A 17,922-nucleotide genomic window follows, 5' to 3' on the forward strand; every position below is an offset into this window, starting at 1 on the left:
AGCAGCGGGAAATTGCTGTAACAGTTGTGCAGAGACAGCAAACGTTTGACAGGAGTGGAGCAAAGTGAAGGCCACTTGGAACGAGATGAAATAGGCGTTTACTACAACGGAAAGATAAAACGCGGTCTGGGCTTATATGTGACGTTTACGTCAAGACACTTCTCTTGCCAAACACAGCATCGGAAGATGAAAAGCGCACACAGCGCAGAAAGAGCACAAGACAGGCAGGTGTTTCGACAGTAACGCCGTCAGAAAAGATGTGCACCAAAATACACGGCGGGTGACGGGGCTCCGCCCGCTTACAGCACGCCAGGGCGCGCGTAAAGCCGCCGGTGGGAGCTGGTGGGTAGCGGGGGCCGTCGTTTCCTGGGCCATCAGTCACGGCCCTCGAAATACGCCGCGCCGCTGCACCCGCCGTGCCATACCACCTTTCGCCTCGGAAATACGCGGCTCTCCGCTCTTCCATTCCTATGCTTACCTCGCACTGGATTTTTGCGGACCCTCCAAGCGCCAGCCCAGTCCCACATGGAGAAGGCTGACATGTCTTCATACTACAGGGTGTTCTTCGGCTAATACCGAGCGAGGTGTAGCTGTTGTACGACTCTGCAAAACAGGAGCCGCGACTGGTCCAAACGGGGGGAGGCTGCGACATTTACGGATCGGAACTATGATGCCAGTTTAAAAAGTTTACAGACTATCTCTCTATTCCTTTTCTGTTTCAAATTCTGAAGGTGGCAGGGGTAAAATACGGGGAGTGAAAGGCTATTTACGATTTGTTCAAAATGGTTCAAACGGCTCTGAGCACTATGGGACTTAACTTCTAAGGTCATCAGTCCCCTAAAACTTAAACCTAACTAACCTAACGACATCACACACATCCAAGCCCGAGACAGGATTCGAACCTCCGACCGTAGCGGTCGCGCGGTTCCAGACTGAAGCGCCTAGAACCGCTCGGCCACTTCGGCCGGCCAGTTTAAATCCATAGAGAAGAAAAACTTTGAGGTTCGCCGATGACACTGTAATTCTGTCAGAGACAGCAAAGGACCTGGAAGAGCAGCTGAACGGAATGGACAGTGTCTTGAAATGAGGATATAAGATGAACAGCAACAAAAGGAAAACGAGGATAATGGAATGTAGTCGAATTAAGTCGGGTGACGCTGAGGAAATTAGATTAGGAAATGAGACACTTCAAGTAGTAAAGGAGTTTTGCTATTTGGGGAGCAAAATAGCTGATGATGGTCGAAGTAGAGAGGATATAAAATGTGGACTGGCAATGGCAAGGAAAGCGTTTCTGAAGAAGAAAAATTTGTTAACATCGAGTATAGATTTAAATGTCAGGACGTCGTTTCTTAACGTATTTGTATGGAGTGAAACCATGTATGAAAGAGAAACGTCGACGATAAATAGTGCAGGCAAGAAGAGAATACAAGTTCTCGAAATGTAGTGCTACAGAAGAATGCTGAAGATTAGATGGGTAGATCACATAACTAATGAGGAGGTATTGAACAGAATTGGGGAGAAGAGAAATTTGTGGTACAAGTTGACTGGAAGAAGGGATCGGTTGGTAGGACATGTTCTGAGACATCAAGGGATCACCAATTTAGTATTGGAGGGCAGCGTGGAGGGTAAAAATCGTAGAGGGAGACCAAGAGATCAAGCAGATTCAGAAGGATGTAGGTTGCAGTAGGTACTGGGAGATGAAGAAGTTTGCACAGGATAGAATAGCATCGAGAGCTGCATCAAACCAGTCTCTGGACTGGAGACCACAACAACAACAATTCAACAACTAAATAGTGCCAAATGGTAACTCCAAGGTAGTACACAGTGCGAGTCAGAATGAACCCTCCCTTTTCAACTGGCTGTCTTGACTGCGCGTGCACGCGCACAAGTCGGTGACAAGCTAGCAGCATTGCAAAGGAGTGGCAAATTCAGTTGCGATTGAGAAGTGGAGTGTGCGAGACCGTATTTATGTGATAGAGTGGTATGTAGCCATGATCCGGAATTTTGTCGTCCCTGCACTACAACGGCATCCCACTCCACTCAAGGACGGTGAACTACACACACTGCCCGTCTGTCAATTGCGTGAACCGTTTCCAGGACGTCTCTTCTCCCGATTCGGTGACGTGACTTGGCCGGCGCGTTCACCCAATCTGACGGCTCCCGATATCTTCCTCTTGGGTAACCGTAAGTCCAGAGTGTTCACCCTGCAAACTTCTTGGCGCTGGATGCGAACAACTTTAAAGTAATCGCCGGTATCTTTGTTGCTGTACTGGCGAATACTTTGTGTAGCAACTACACTACTGGCCATTAAAATTGCTACACCAAGAAGAAATGCAGATGACAAACGGGTATTCATTGGACAAATATATTATACTAGAACTGACATGTGAGTACATTTTCACGCAATTTGGGTGCATAGGTCCTGAGCAATCAGTACCCAGAACAACCACCTCTCGCCGTAATAACGGCCTTGATGCGCCTGCGCATTGAGTCAAACGGAGCTTGGATGGCGTGTATAGGTACAGCTGCCCATGCAGCTTCAACACGATATCACAGTTCATCAAGAGTAGTGACTGGCGTATTGTGACGAGCCAGTTGTTCGGCCACCATTGACCAGACGTTTTCAATTGGTCAGAGATCTGGAGAATGTAGTGGACAGGGCAGCAGTCGAACATTTTCTGTATCCAGAAAGGCCCGTACAGGACCTGCAACATGCGGTCGTGCTTTATCCTGCTGAAATGTAGGGTTTCGCATGGATCGAATGAAGGGTAGAGCCACGGGTCGTAACACATCTGAAATGTAACGTCCACTGTTCGAAGTGCCGTCAATGCGAACAAGAGGTGACCGAGACGTGTAACCAATGGCACCCCATACCATCACGCCGGATGATACGCCAGTATGGCAATGACAAATACACGCTTCCAATGTGCGTTCACCGCGATGTTGCCAAACACGGTTGCGACCATCATGATGCTGTAAACAGAACCTGGATTCATCCGAAAAATGACGTTTTGCCATTCGTGCACTCAGGTTCGTCGTTGAGTACACCATCGCAGGCGCTCCTGTCTGTGATGCAGCGTCAAGGGTAACCGCAGCCATAGTCAGCGAGCTGATAGTCCATACTGCTGCAAACGTCGTCGAACTGTTCGTGTAGATGGTTGTTGTCTTGCAAACGCCCCCATCTGTTGCCCCAGGGATCGAGTCGTGGCTGCACGGTCCGTTACAGCCATGCGGATAAGATGCCTGTCATCTCGACTGCTAGTGATACGAGGCCGTTGGAATCCAGCACGGCGTTCCGTATTACCCTCCTGAACCCACAGATTCCATATTCTGCTAACAGTCATTGGATCTCGACCAACGCGAGCAGCAATGTCGCGATACGATAAACCGCAATCGCGATAGGCTACAATCCGACCTTTATCAAAGTCGAAAACGTGATGGTACGCATTTCTCCTCCTTACTCGAGGCCTCACAACAACGTTTCACCAGGCAACGCCGGTCAACTGCTGTTTGTGTATGAGAAATCGGTTGGAAACTTTCCTCGTGTCAGCACGTTGTAGGTGTCGCCACCGGTGCCAACCATGTGTGAATGCTCTGAAAAGCTAATAATTTGCATATCACGGCATCTTCTTCCTATTGGTTAAATCTCGCGTCTGTAGCACGTCATCTTTGTGGTGTAGCAATTTTAATGGCCAGTTGTGTACATTGCTCATCTACGGACTGCTACACACCGCATGAAACTCCAAAGACTCAATAACATGTATGCATTTATAAATCATTAAAACTTGTGTTAGTAAAGAATTCGTAAGCAGCTGAAAAGGGGCGTTCTTCGTGAATCGCCATGTACTATAGGTAGCATATTTAGCCACCGACGCCACCTTTCCTCGTACTTTATCACAACAAACAGCACTGGAAATGACACATTTCGGATAGAGCTTTAATGCGGTTTTTGTTAACTTCCTTCATGCTTAAACTTTTTCATGTTTTAAATTCCGAACTGGAGGCGTGTAACGGTTTTCGTGTGTGTTCGGTCTGCGGTGTTTATGAGTTCGCACAACGAAGTAGCGATGTTCCCGACATCACGCGTCCTGTGTTGTATTTGGGTGACAAAAGCAAACCGAGTAGATCCCACGCTGATTTTACTGTTTGCAATGATAGCATCCCATTTTTGTTCATTTTCGTATTTACATTTGCGTGTTGTAAAATGTGCTGGTTCAATGACAAACCGCATTAAAGATCTCTGCAAAATGCGTATCTTTCGTACGATTTGTTGCGATAAGGTGTTGGGAAATGCACTACCCGTGGCTAAACATGTTACCATACAGGTACATTGCTGTCCTGAACTTATGATCGTGGGGGTGTTCCATTTTGATTTATACTTTATTTTTTCCCCATCATTCACGGTGCGCCATTTGACTCATCAGCTGCAAGTATGTAGTACCTGGTGTAACCGTAGATGGTGGCACAATCACTGTTGTAATCCCTGCACAGTACTGTCCATTTTCCCAACTTGAGGGCCCACCGTAGTCTCCTGACTTAGCCTCTTGTGATTACTGTCTATTCGAGGCTGTGAATAAATCTTTTGCCTGCCTTTGTGGCCCAGTGGTTCTAGGCGCTTCAGTCCGGAACCGCGAAGCTGCTACGGTCGCAGGTTCGAATCCTGCCTCGGGCATGGATGTGTGTGATGTCCTTAGGTTAGTTAGGTTTAAGTAGTTCTAAGTCTAGGGGACTCATGACCTCAGATGTTAAGTCCCATAGTGCTCAGGGCCATTTGAACTATTTGAATAAATCTTTGCGCGGCCATCATTCCACAGTCTTCCAGGAAATACGAGCAGCTGTTGTGCTGCGGGTGCGACAGACTCCACAAGAGTGGTTGTAGGAGAACCTACAGACGTTGAAGGGGTTAAGCCAGCAAAATACGGTAAATGTGGCGGAATCCGGAACCCCATTTTGTCGATGGCAGTTCTGACTTTCCGATTACTATGGTGACGACTGTTGTCGAGCTGGGAGAGCACTTTTTACTGACGGTACGCGCCCTCCGCACACTGCAGCTAGTCTTCCGTGAATATGCGCGGTGCGTACAGAAACCAAGTCGTCCAGCGGTGTCTCTTATGATCGCACTGCATGTTGTGCACTCACGTAATCACAGCAGTTGGGGAAATGGACTGTACTGTGCAGCGATTACATTGGGCACCAAGTCCCTTCACTTTCACCCTAAGGTCATATTTCAAATTATTGCTAATAAACTGCTCATTCAATTCATATTCTGTTCTTTCCAGACTCGTGGCAAGGCGCTGTTAGTCACAGTAAAACAAAACTCCCAAAACTCAGGCACAATACACTCTCAAAAAAAGTTGGTAATAACGCGCTTTTTACTGCAAACGCCGTCAACAAGCAAAGAAATTTTTAGCAGCTAAAGCTAATGGGGCACATTTCGCGCGCTTGTTTCCTTTAATTGCTCGTGAAACTCGCGATAGGTGGTGCCACTTGCGTTACAGTATTCTAGCGCTCTCTAGCGAGATATTCACAAACTAACCACGCCTTTCCTGCAGCAGGCAGAATTCCGGTGGCAGATACAAAAAAGCAACTATTTTCAGCACTGTTACAAAATTAATATTGCACTCCGATTAATGACGCATAAAAGTATTAAAGACGTGTTCAGAGACAGGAATTTGATGGGGGAGATTCAACTGCTCCGATGATTCTCTTCCGTTGTAACGAGAGGAAGCTGAAAGCGATATGGGGATTGATTGGTCACCCTTAGGCTGAACGATCTGCCTTCTGGAGTCCCACAAGAGTTGTCGTCCGTAGAAACCACTCCCCCAAACCTCCGCTGCATGGCACTAACCGGCCTTTTAAGGGCCAGCCTTAAGATTAGCTACTACCTGTCTGAAAAACATTATTCGATACCAACAAGTTCAAAAGAAGTTGGTTGCCATTATTTCAATCCGTGTGGGAAATATTCAAATGCGTCCTGATATTTTAAATTGGGCAACTGAAAAATATAATTTAATATGTATTTTGAAGCAGCTCCGCCTCGGAGCATTTAGCTAAGAGCCATTCTTGCTCTGGATTCGTATTCGGAAGAATGGCAGTTCAAATAACTATTCGATCATGGGAAATTTCCCTAAATCGCTTAAGGCTGGTTGATTAGCTGATTTGGGGGAAGGGACCAAACAGCGAGGCCAACGGTACCATGGGGTTACGGAAGGACAGGGAAGGAAGTTCACTGTGTCCTTTCAGAGGTACCATCCCGGCATTGGTCTGAAGCGGTGTGGGGAAATCACAGAAAACCTAAATCAGGATGGCAGGAGGCGTGTTTGAACCGCCGTCCTCCCGAATGCGAGTCCATTGTACTAACCTCTGCGCCATCGCTCGTGCGAAACTGAGCCCTTTTCGCATGATATACTGTGAACCATGGATGAAGGGAAACAAGCACTTCCCATGTTCGTAGATTTCAAAACAGTTTACGTGATGGTCCACAGCAGACTGCCAACGAAGGTACTAGCATACGGAATAGATTGGTTGGTTTGTGGGATTAAAGGGACCAGACTGCAACGGTCATCGGTCCCTCATATGGAATAGATTCCCAGAAATGTGAGCAGCTCAACGACTCCTTAAGTAACAGAACCCAGAATACTGTCCTCGATGGCGACGGGCTTTTGCCAGGAATGCCACAGGGAAGTATGGTTGGGCAGCTGTTATTTTCTATGTACATAAATGATTAGGCGGACAGATTGGGCAGCAGTCCGCTGTTTTTTGCTGATGACGCTGAGCTGCAGGTTTGAGTGACTGCAGGAGGCTACAAGATTAATTAGACAAAATTTGTAGTTGGTGTGATGAATAGCAGCGAGCTCTAAATGTATAAGACTGTAAGTTAATGCAGAAGAGTAGGAAAACAAACCCGTAATGTTCGAACAGCATTAGTAGTGTGTTGCTTGAAACAGTAATGTCGATCAAATATATGAGCGTAGCTTTGGAAAGCGATGTGGAATGGAATGAGGATGTAATGGTTGTACTCGTAGTAGGGAAGGCGAATAGTTGATTTCGGTTAATGCAAGAATTTTAGGAGAGTGTGATTCATGTGTAAAGGACAACTCGTACAGAATGCTAGTGTGAGCCATTATTGAGTACTGCTCGAATGTTTGGAATTCCCATCCGGTCGCATTGAAGCAATTCAAGGGCGCCCTACTAGATTCGTTACCGGTAGGTTCGGTCAACAGGCGAGCACTACGGAGCTGCTTCGGGAACTCGGCTGGAAATCACTGGAGGAAAGACAATGTTCTTTTGAAATAACATTATTGAGAGGTTATGGAGAACAGTCATTTGACGCTGACTGCTGAACGGTTCTACTGCCGCCAAAGTACACTTCGTTCAGGACCACAAAGATAAGACAGGAAAAATTACGGAGGCCTCAGTGACGTTGCAGGGCGCCACGCTTTTGCACCGTTGCAGAGGAAGGCTATACCCAGCCTTGAGTCAAATTTCGGATTTTAGCATCGCAATGGGTGGCAATTACGGGACTCGAAAAAGTGTCCCATCAATTTTCAAAAAAATGGCTCTGAGCACTATGGGACTTAACATCTATGGTCATCAGTCCCCTAGGACTTAGAACTACTTAAACCTAACTAACCTAAGGACATCACACAACACCCAGTCATCACGAGGCAGAGAAAATCCCTGACCCCACCGGGAATCGAACCCGGGAACCCGGGCGCGGGAAGCGAGAACGCTACCGCACGACCACGTGCTGCGGACCCTTCAATTTTGTTGCGCACTATAGATGTACGAGTAGGTTGCAGTAGCTATGCAGAGGTGAAGAGAAACAACAATCCCACATTCTCCATAATGTCTGGTTTTGTAGGAACTTTTGATGGCACAAAGGCTCAAACAATTCTGGACTCTAAAAAACTTAGTTGTTGGCACCAGATTAACATTATAGACCCTACAAACACGGCTGATGATAGAGTATCAAAAATCACTTGATGATTTTATTAAACATGTTGGACACAGTATGTGTCACGTTCCCCAAGACTATGACATTCGACAACTCCTTGATATAACTCGAAAAAGAGCTCTAAGGCCGAAACTTGTCTATTACCATTTACCAAAAAATTTAAATTTTTATAAAACATCACTTCACCAACAGAGTAACGGTTCTAATCTATAAATAAAAGTTTATTAAATGACAGCATAAATATTTATGGTTTTCATGTCACAGTGAGTGGTTCCAAATTGTGCGGGATTTGATAAGAATTACTAACTCCATCAGCAGAGTGTTCCACTCTAATGTCATGAAACTGTTTCACTCAGCCTGTGTGTGCATTCAAAACAACACTAATTTCACAATTATTGTGTAAACCTGAATAAAATTTTCTTAAGTGATCATAGCAGCATTTCATTTTCTCTGTAAAGCCAAGTGACGTAGCAGTTGATGGTCTAACACCATTTCCAACATGATGGCTGTACGAAACAGGATCAGCTTCCCTATGAAGGTAATTGGATTCAAATATTCACTTTAAAGGACTGGAACTTGCTATCCATGTATGGTTTGTCATCAGTCTCTAATTGTGATTTCCCGAAATCGCTCCAGGCAAATGCCGGGATGGTTCCTTTCAAAGGGCACGGCCGACTTCCTTCCCTAATCCGATGAGACCGATGACCTCGCTGTCTGGTCTCCTTCCCCAAAACAACCCAACCCAGTCTCTAATTATGCTTGCGTCGATAATGATCAGCGGAAGAGAAAGAAGCTGCTTGGGAATTCTCGTGCCGCAACAGGGTAATTACGGAATTTGTGTGCTTTTGGGCGTGCAGGTGACATGTGATCACAGGCTGAAACGTTTGCAGAATCGCATAGCAAACTGTGTAACACGGGCAAACAAGTGAGTCACAGTTGACCTCAGCATATTCACTTGTAATGTCAATGAAATTTCAACGGAGCTGTTTAGTACGCTACTGCATAGATGGGGATAGCTTTCAGTGTTTTTAAACATCATTGTATCTAGAGCAGAGAAACAATGAATTGTTATTTTGCTTATCTGCAGAAGTAATACAGAAGAATTGAAAAATAAATTAATGATCAGTGTCGCTCTAAAAAAGGCAAAAGCACCAGTCACTTCTGACTTTGCGCTCGATAATGAAGGTAAGATCAAAGAAAAATCAAGACACGTAAGTCGGATTTATCAAACTAGAAAACGAGTTCAGCAACATAAAGCGGTGCAACATGTTTGGAATCATCAAGAAAACAAGGAGTAGGAAAAGATGAGTAACATATTCGTACATTAAGTACAAAAACGATGAAGTACCGATAAGGCCGGCCGAAGTAGCCGTGCGGTTCTAGGCGCTGCAGTCTGGAACCGCGAGACCGTTACGGTCGCAGGTTCGAATCCTGCCTCAGGCATGGGTGTGTGTGATGTCCTTAGGTTAGTTAGGTTTAAGTAGTTCTAAGTTATAGGGGATTGATGACCCCAGACGTTGAGTACCATAGTGCTCAGAGCCATTTGAAGCATTTTTATAGCGATAAGAATTGAAGACTAAGAGAGAGACGCACTCGTATTAAAAATGGCGTAAGACATGCATGCAGTTTTCTCACCTACTGTGCAAGCTCTTCATCGAAGAAGTAATAACGGAAATAGAGGCAAGGTTCAAAAGTGGGATTAAAACTGAGAATGAAAGCCAATGACATTGCTATCATCAATGAAAATACGAGAAAATTACATGATCTATTGAATGTAAGCACAGAATATGGACTAAGATTAGAACAAAGGAACACAAAAGTAATTAGGAGTAGCAGAAATGAGATTAGCGAAAACTTAACATTGAAACTGCGAACAATTTTGTGGACGAAGTAAAGCGATCTTGCTGGCTAGGAGTATAATAATCCATGGCGGGCGAAACAGAGACGATATAAGAATCTCACTAACACAGGTAAAAAGAGAGATTTCATCGTTAAAATAAATACAAACAGACGCCTTGTCGAACACGTAAGTGGACTGGTAAGATTGTGGAGGAAGACAGATATTCGAATATGTCCAACAACTAATCCCGGATGTTAAGATTAAGTGCTATTGCCAAAGAAGAGGAAGTTGTGGTGTGCCGCATGAAATCAGTCAGAAGAAAAAGATCTATGGACAAGTGACCAAAATAAACTCTGAATTCCAGTTGAAACTGTTGTGGATTGGCCGGAGAGCCAACCCAGGAATAGTAGAGGAAGCCGAAAGGCACGCGTTTTAGCTCACGCAGGCTGGCGTGAGGTCTGGAACAGGACAAGGAATTTAGACTTAAAAAAAAAAAAAAAAAACGGACGTAGCTGGTGGAATACTTAACTTTAATCCATTAATGGTGAACGTCGGTCTGACGGTACATGAATTACAAGATCAATAGCAACTGATAATGGCGCCTTGCTAGGTCGTAGCAAATGACGTAGCTGAAGGCTATGCTAACTATCGTCTCGGCAAATGAGAGCGTATTTTGTCGGTGAACGATCGCTAGCAAAGTCGGTTGTACAACTGGGGTCGAGTGCTAGGAAGTCTCTCTAGACCTGCCGTGTGGCGGCGCTCGGTCTGCAATCACTTATAGTGGCGACACGCGGGTCCGACGTATACTAACGGACCGCGGCCGATTTAAAGGTGTGTCTGGCGGTGACACCACAGAAACCTCGTCAAGTTTGTGCCTGCTATAAAACGATTTATCGGCCTACGAATCTGAATTTGCCTAAGGCATTCGCCACCACAGCTATCATACAACGATGTTGAAAACATGTCTTCAGACACAACGCACTTGCTCTAGCTTCTGAAATTGGCACTTTTCCCAGTTGTGGACAGGACAGAACGACGTGGTAGTATCACGTTTTGTAAATAATTGTTATTGTGATCCAAATCTCGTCGCTTGTTGTAAGATTTCACAAAACCTAGATGTGAGAAACATTGAACTGTAACGTACACAACTGCGAAACACCGCAACATGCGATACAACATTTGCGAAAACAAACATTTCGACTTAACTGAGTCTTGTCCATGGAGTACAGCTGGTAAACTGACACATAATATTTTCACCTTTGACTGTTAGCTTTATATACAACCATCATGACTGCAGTTATGATATTGGAGTCATTTTCAAGTGTATAATATTGTGCTTAAATGGTTGAAATGGTTCTAATCACTATGGTACTTAACATCTGAGATCATCAGTCCCCTAGACTTAGAACTACTTAAATCTAACTAACCTAAGGACATCACACACATCCAAGCCCGAGGTAGGATTCGAACCTGCGACCGTAGCAGCCGCGTGGTTCCGGACTGAAGCTCCTAGAACCCATCGGCCAGAGCGGCCGGCTATTGTGCTTAGGCACACGTCATAAACCCATTTTAGAGGCATTTTATCGCATTATCTAATGAGTATTGAAGTTTCTCGGGGACATATTTCGGATTCTTGAGAAAAAGAATTACATTGTCTTTGCTTTCAGTATATAAACAACAGCGTTTCCCGAGTTCCAAGCCGGCCGGGGTGGCCGAGATGTTCTAGGCGCTTCAGTCTGGAACCGCGCGACCGCTACGGTCACAGGTTCGAATCCTGCCTCGGGCATGGATGTGTGTGATGTCCTTAGGTTAGTTAGGTTTAAGTAGTTCTAAGTTCTAGGGGACTGATGACCTCAGAAGTTAAGTCCCATAGTGCTCAGAGCCATTTGAACCATTTTTTTTTGAAGCGAATTCCAATCTGCTTGCGGTCTACACTTCGTATATTGGCTCGTCGTCGAGATTAAACACATGGAGTTGTTTTCTTTTTTAACACAATTTGCCAATATCTGCAGCTGTATAACTTAAGAGCTGTTGAACTGAATTGTTCATTTCGACTGCCACAGCAATAATGGCTGCAATGGAAACTGCGTCACGTCAGTATCTATGTGCAGAAATCTACATACTGCAAGCAGCCTTATTTTAAACCTGCTAGGTAACGTATTTTTTCCCAATTTATTTCGAAGCACAGGAACCTGCTGTTTTCTTCAAACTTATTTACATAGAATTAAATTTTCAAAGATATTCTCTTTCTAATTAAAGTTCCGTTTGTTTTCTCAAAGGTAAAGCACGGTATTCACGTCTTGTTTGTGCGTCATGAGATACCGGTGTTTAATTTCATCTAGATTGTAGCCTGCAAGAGAAAAGTGAAGAGCGATGTATTAAGGAAGGCGATGTTACGCGCCTGTTCATTAATTAGCTCCTTTGAAAGGAAACGGCCAGAATAGTCTCACCGCTTCTACCAGATGAAGTTTCCAGAGGTAACTTACTGAGCTCGTCCACTCGACTCTCACTTCTCTTTGGTGCACATCGGATTATACGTTGAATAGCCGCGCGTCTGGGACGGATGGAAACTATAAAGGTTCAGTAAGTACTGCACCCTCTTGTTTGAAACAAAATACTCCGTAGTAAGCTGTCTGCCAACACTACCTTCTCCACTCCCGTCCTCTCACCTGAAATAGTATATAAGAACAGTCGACATTGTTTTACTTTATCTACCGGAACTTCTACACCTTGGTGAAAATGCAGCGAATTGTGTGAAGGCATAACAGAAGAATAGATGCAGGTATGCTGGATACTTTAAAATTTATTGTCTCTAACAAGAAAATATGAGCACCTGTTTAATTACATCCTTATCGCGTTAATGTTTAATATCAGGTTTGATATATAATTGTAATATTTCATGGATCCCGCGAAGTTGGGTCTCTGCAATGAGATAAGATTTAAGTGTAATACAATGAAATGGTTGTTCGTTAAGCAATATTATGGTATTACAGTGCTAACGCTGATTACGAATAACCTAAAACATCAATCTGAAGAATTGTAATGAATTATCTAACCGCAAAGATACAAATACAAACACAATGGAATGTATTGTACGCTGATGGTTATGAACATGTACATGTGCATGGCTACTATGCAAATCACACTTAAGTGCCTGGCAGAGGATTCATCGAAATACCTTTATAACAATTCTCCATTATTATACTCTCGGACAGCGCACCCTTTGAGACTGAAACTCTTTTTATGTTTCACCGAGACCCTCTAAAAAAGCCGCCCACTCCACGCCTAACAGTATCCACGACCCATGTAGCTGCCTCCTGTGTGTGACGCACTCCTGACCTTTTCAGCGGAACCCATGGCGCAAGTCGAGGAATGTGCAGCCCACACGGTCACAAATTTGTATAAGCCTCTGACCAGATCCTCCACTCGGATCTGTACCAGAGGTCTACGAGCGGTCGTCTCGACTATGCTGTAAATGGTGAGCTCTGCAAGACCAGCAGCCTTTGCCACTTCAGATGATTGCTCGAAGCCAGAGAGAACCTCTTCTGGTGTAAAGCCGGTACTGATGTGAGCCACCACCTGCAGTTGGCTACACTCTGTGCTCTTCATGGCCGGCCGAAGTGGCCGTGCGGTTCTAGGCGCTTCAGTCTGGAACCGCGCGACCGCTACGGTCGCAGGTTCGAATCCTGCCTCGGGAATGGATGTGTGTGATGTCCTTAGGTTAGTTAGGTGTAAGTAGTTCTAAGTTCTAGGGGACTGATGAGCTCAGATGTTAAGTCCCATAGTGCTCACAGCCATTTGAACCAAATTAACACCCAGAGATTCAAAAGTTAGACTACGAAGCAAATAGGTGAGATTAAATAACTCGCTGACTTGTTCCTAAGTTTGGAACTTGTAAAATGTCACAAAATTGGTTTACTTTCCGACACAAACGAAAATGCGAGAACTGTGTCTGTTAAATATCAAACTAAACTATGAAAGCACACAGGTGACTCTATATAAATCGGTTTACTTTGGGACTCGTAAAATGTCACAAAATCAGTTATTCCTCTTTTGCTGCTGTTTCTCGGCCGGCGGCTGTTGTCTAACTGATGTAGCTATTATGTCTGATAACATTCTGGAAATTAAAGAGACCCTTTGGGAGTATAGGAAGACACTTGAATCAAATGGTTTATGCATCAGTAGAACAAAGACTGAGATCATGATGTGCACCTTGATAAGATAAGGCTTTCAAGAATTAAAAATTTTTTGTGTCTGGGATCAATAATATTAGAGGACGGATCAATCTAAGTAGACATATCGTATTGAGTAACAACTGGTTAGAAGAGATGGTATATGCATTATGAATATCTGTGCAATGCAATATGCCCACTGCTACCAGAGGCAAAATTTATAAAATGCATGTAAGACCAATGCTATCAGGTAGCAGTGAAACTTGAGCATCAGAGAGACTCACAAACTGAAGCTCCTTACAACAAAAATGCGCATCCTACTATGGTCAGAGGAGGAGTAACATTGAAAGACAATGTGCACAATGAATTCTTAAGAGGAAGTTTTAAAATCGTCCCACTAATTGAGAACTCTCAGCAACTTGGCTGAGGCTGTACGGTGGCATAATACGAAGACCAGATGACCATGTTGTGAAAAAGTGCCCGTCGATGGCTACAAAGAGAAGAGGGAAGGAAGACCACAAACCAGCTGCCTAATATCGAAGGCGATGTGAAGAAGGCTTAGTCTAGATGGTCCCTACCAGGAGGATCAATGGTGCCCCACTATTAGTAAAGTGGAGCCAACTAAGAGAAAAAGGAGAGATATAGAAGAAATACAAGTTGTAAGAGTTTCTTTCAATGCAGTATGTGGAACAGACCAACGTAAAGATGATGGGGGAAGTAAATTCATCCTGTTCTTTTCTAATTGACCATCCCTTCATTTCTCTTGAATGACTTCGAGAAATAACAGTAAACTTAAATCTTCACGACTGGGTGGGGATTTGAACCGCCATCCTCTAGAGAAAATATGAATATGAGTATAGATGAAGGATGTTAATAAAAATGACGGTGTCTAAAAATGCCGCATATTCTTACAGGAGATAATATTGATCAAAACTACAATTAAAGTCTAACAAACATGTGTCCATAAACAAATAATTTTCGAGACATTGACTGGTATAATTTGAAGACATGAAGTCTGGAAGCGAATCCGCCATCATGGGTGGTTCTTTATTCATAAATTTCCTTCTTTATCACATACGCTATACAATTCACGACAGGTTTTGGACTACTGCCATCTGTCTCCCTCTTCTCTCTCTCTCTCTCTCTCTCTCTCTCTCTCTCTCTCTCCCTTTTTTATTTTATTTTAATTTTTTTTTGAGCCGTCAGCCTTCTGCCTGGTCTGATGCAGCCCGCCAAAAATTCCTTTCCTGTACCAGCCTCTTCATCTCAGAGTAGCAACCCACGTCCTCAATTACAGAGATCTGCAAAAAAATATTTTTTGAAAGTTGTTTGAAATTTGATAACTGACTTTTATGTACTTTTCAGAGCTGACTTTAAAAATGCAATCCATTTTTTTCGATCACGTCAAGTTTTCTCACAAAAAAGGAAGTATTTTTGGGTAAAATGACAAAATTTAAGCAATTTATCACATTTTTCCAACGTTATAAAAACTTTATTTATAAATCATGTTCTAAACTACATTTCCAGTACACTTCCATTTCTCTTTTAGCTCATAAGTCCTTATAATAACGCTTTCGCGTTCTGTCGAAGCTTCTTTAATTGCTTTTCCGGCTGTGGACTCGCTGAGGATCATCTCTTTTTATCATCCAGCAACAGTCCGTTATCATGTTGAAGTTCCATCTTCCTTGGTATCTTCTTTCCATTTCTTTGATGTCTTGGTGGAGTCTTTCGCCCTGCTCTTCACTTCATCACCAAGGTTTGCCGGGAAGTAGTCAAGATGTGAATAGAGGAAATGAACTTTAATACTCAGCCCAGCTTCTTAAAGTTGTCGCGCATGTCTGCGACGATTTTCTTGTAGTTTGGATCTCTTTTGTTTCCTAGGAAAGAAGAGAGAAGAAAGATACAGATTCCTTTTCCCTCGATCGATGCCAAGGAAAGGATGTACCCGGAGCCAAAATATGTTTATGTTTCAATCTAGATCCTAAAACCTCTGCCGAGTCTTTAGAAAGGCCTAGGTCTCTAACTAAACCGTTCAGTTCGGATTGTGAGAATGGAATGGGATCGGTTGTGCCAGATCGTAGCAATCTCTGTCTTCTTCACTATCACCTTGCTGAGCCAGTGGTTCGTGATCATCTATATCATCCAAAGAATCTGGAGGAGAGGGTATTGGTACTTCAGGTCCATGAGGAACAGGGCGAATAGCTGATTGAATGTTAGAGTAAGAAATATCCTTTTTGTTTTTCAGATTGAAACCAAGTACGTTGCAAGAACAAAAATAGCAGTCAACACTATGTTTTTTGCTCCCTCCAAACCACTGGTATTCCAAAACGTAAGGACTGCTTTTTACGCTGAAACCATTGCCTCAGTTGTTCAACACACACTGAACAAACTTTGTGTGGGGCACAAGGCTTATCTTGATCGCCTAACGTTATACCAAAATAGGCGAAATATACTTTTTCAACAAAATCACGTGAAGAACAACAAAACAATTGTGAAATAAACATAGGACTGACAAGAGAACTAGTAAAAGAAGAAATAAAAGGCATAATAAAACAAACACAGCAGACACACAATAAGAACAACCAAACAGAAGCAGCTACTATGAAAAGGTTAAAACAAAAGTTAACAAACAACAACGTATTAATAACAAGAGCAGACAAGGGAAATGTAACAGTACTCATGGATAAAGAGCAATACATCACAAAAACCAAGGAATACATAAACACCAACGCAATACAAAAACTGAAGTCAGATCCAACTACACGATTCCAGGCAAATGTGAAGCGAACACTGAAAAACATTGAACACACACTCACAGACAAACAGAAATACTACTTAACACAGAAAAACCCACAAGCACCAACACTCCGCAGTCAACCGAAAGTACATAAAGACGGAATGCCAATGAGACCTGTTATCAACTTCAAGAAAGCCCCAACATACCGCATAGCCAAACACCTCCAAAAGTTAGTTACAAAACACTATAAAGTAGAAAACAACAGAACAGTGATAAACACAGGAAACCTAATAGAAAACATACAGAACATACAGGTACCACACACAGCATCACTGATTTCATTCGATATAGAAAATATGTATACCTCCATCCCTATCACAGAAACAATAGAAATCATAGAACAAAATCTCTCATCCCACAGCAACCTCACCACAGACGCAATAAAAGAAATAACAGATATGCTCAGACTGACTACGGAACAAAACTACTTTCAGTTTGAGGAAGAATATTATCTACAAACTGATGGACTGCCCATGGGATCCCCAATTTCAGGAACACTAGCAAACATTTTCATCAGTCACCTTGAAAATCAGATATTTGATAAGATAACCACAAATGAAAGTTTCAAAATCATATATTGGTACAGATACGTGGATGACATTATTTGTCTGGTAGACGAGCCAAGTGAAAAAATAGATTAACTCCATTCAGAAATAAACAAAGCTCATAAGAACATAAAATTCACACTTGAAAAAGAAAAAGAAAATCAAATAAATTTTCTTGACATTACAATTAAAAAAGAAAATGGAAAACATACAATTAACATCTTTAGAAAACCAACAGCCACGGACACAATAATACATTCCACATCCAACCACCCCCAAAGCCAGAAACTTGCAGCACTAAGACACATGTTACATAGATTAAACAGAATCCCACTCAGTAAGAGAAACTGTGAACAAGAAATGAACACGATCATACAAATAGCTAGGAACAACGGGTATGACACACATGTGGTACACAGGCTCAATCAAAAAATAAAAACACAAATAAAAAACAAACACAACATTTCCACAATACAAAAGAACTCACAAGCTGAAAACTTACAAACACACTCAACAAACACACACAATGACAACACCACACAGAAAAGAACCAGATGGTACACCATGACCTACACACATAAACTAACACACAGAGTTGCAAACATCCTAAA

The sequence above is a fragment of the Schistocerca piceifrons genome, chromosome 3 (genome assembly GCF_021461385.2).
Source record: "Schistocerca piceifrons isolate TAMUIC-IGC-003096 chromosome 3, iqSchPice1.1, whole genome shotgun sequence".
NCBI lineage: Eukaryota > Metazoa > Arthropoda > Insecta > Orthoptera > Acrididae > Schistocerca > Schistocerca piceifrons.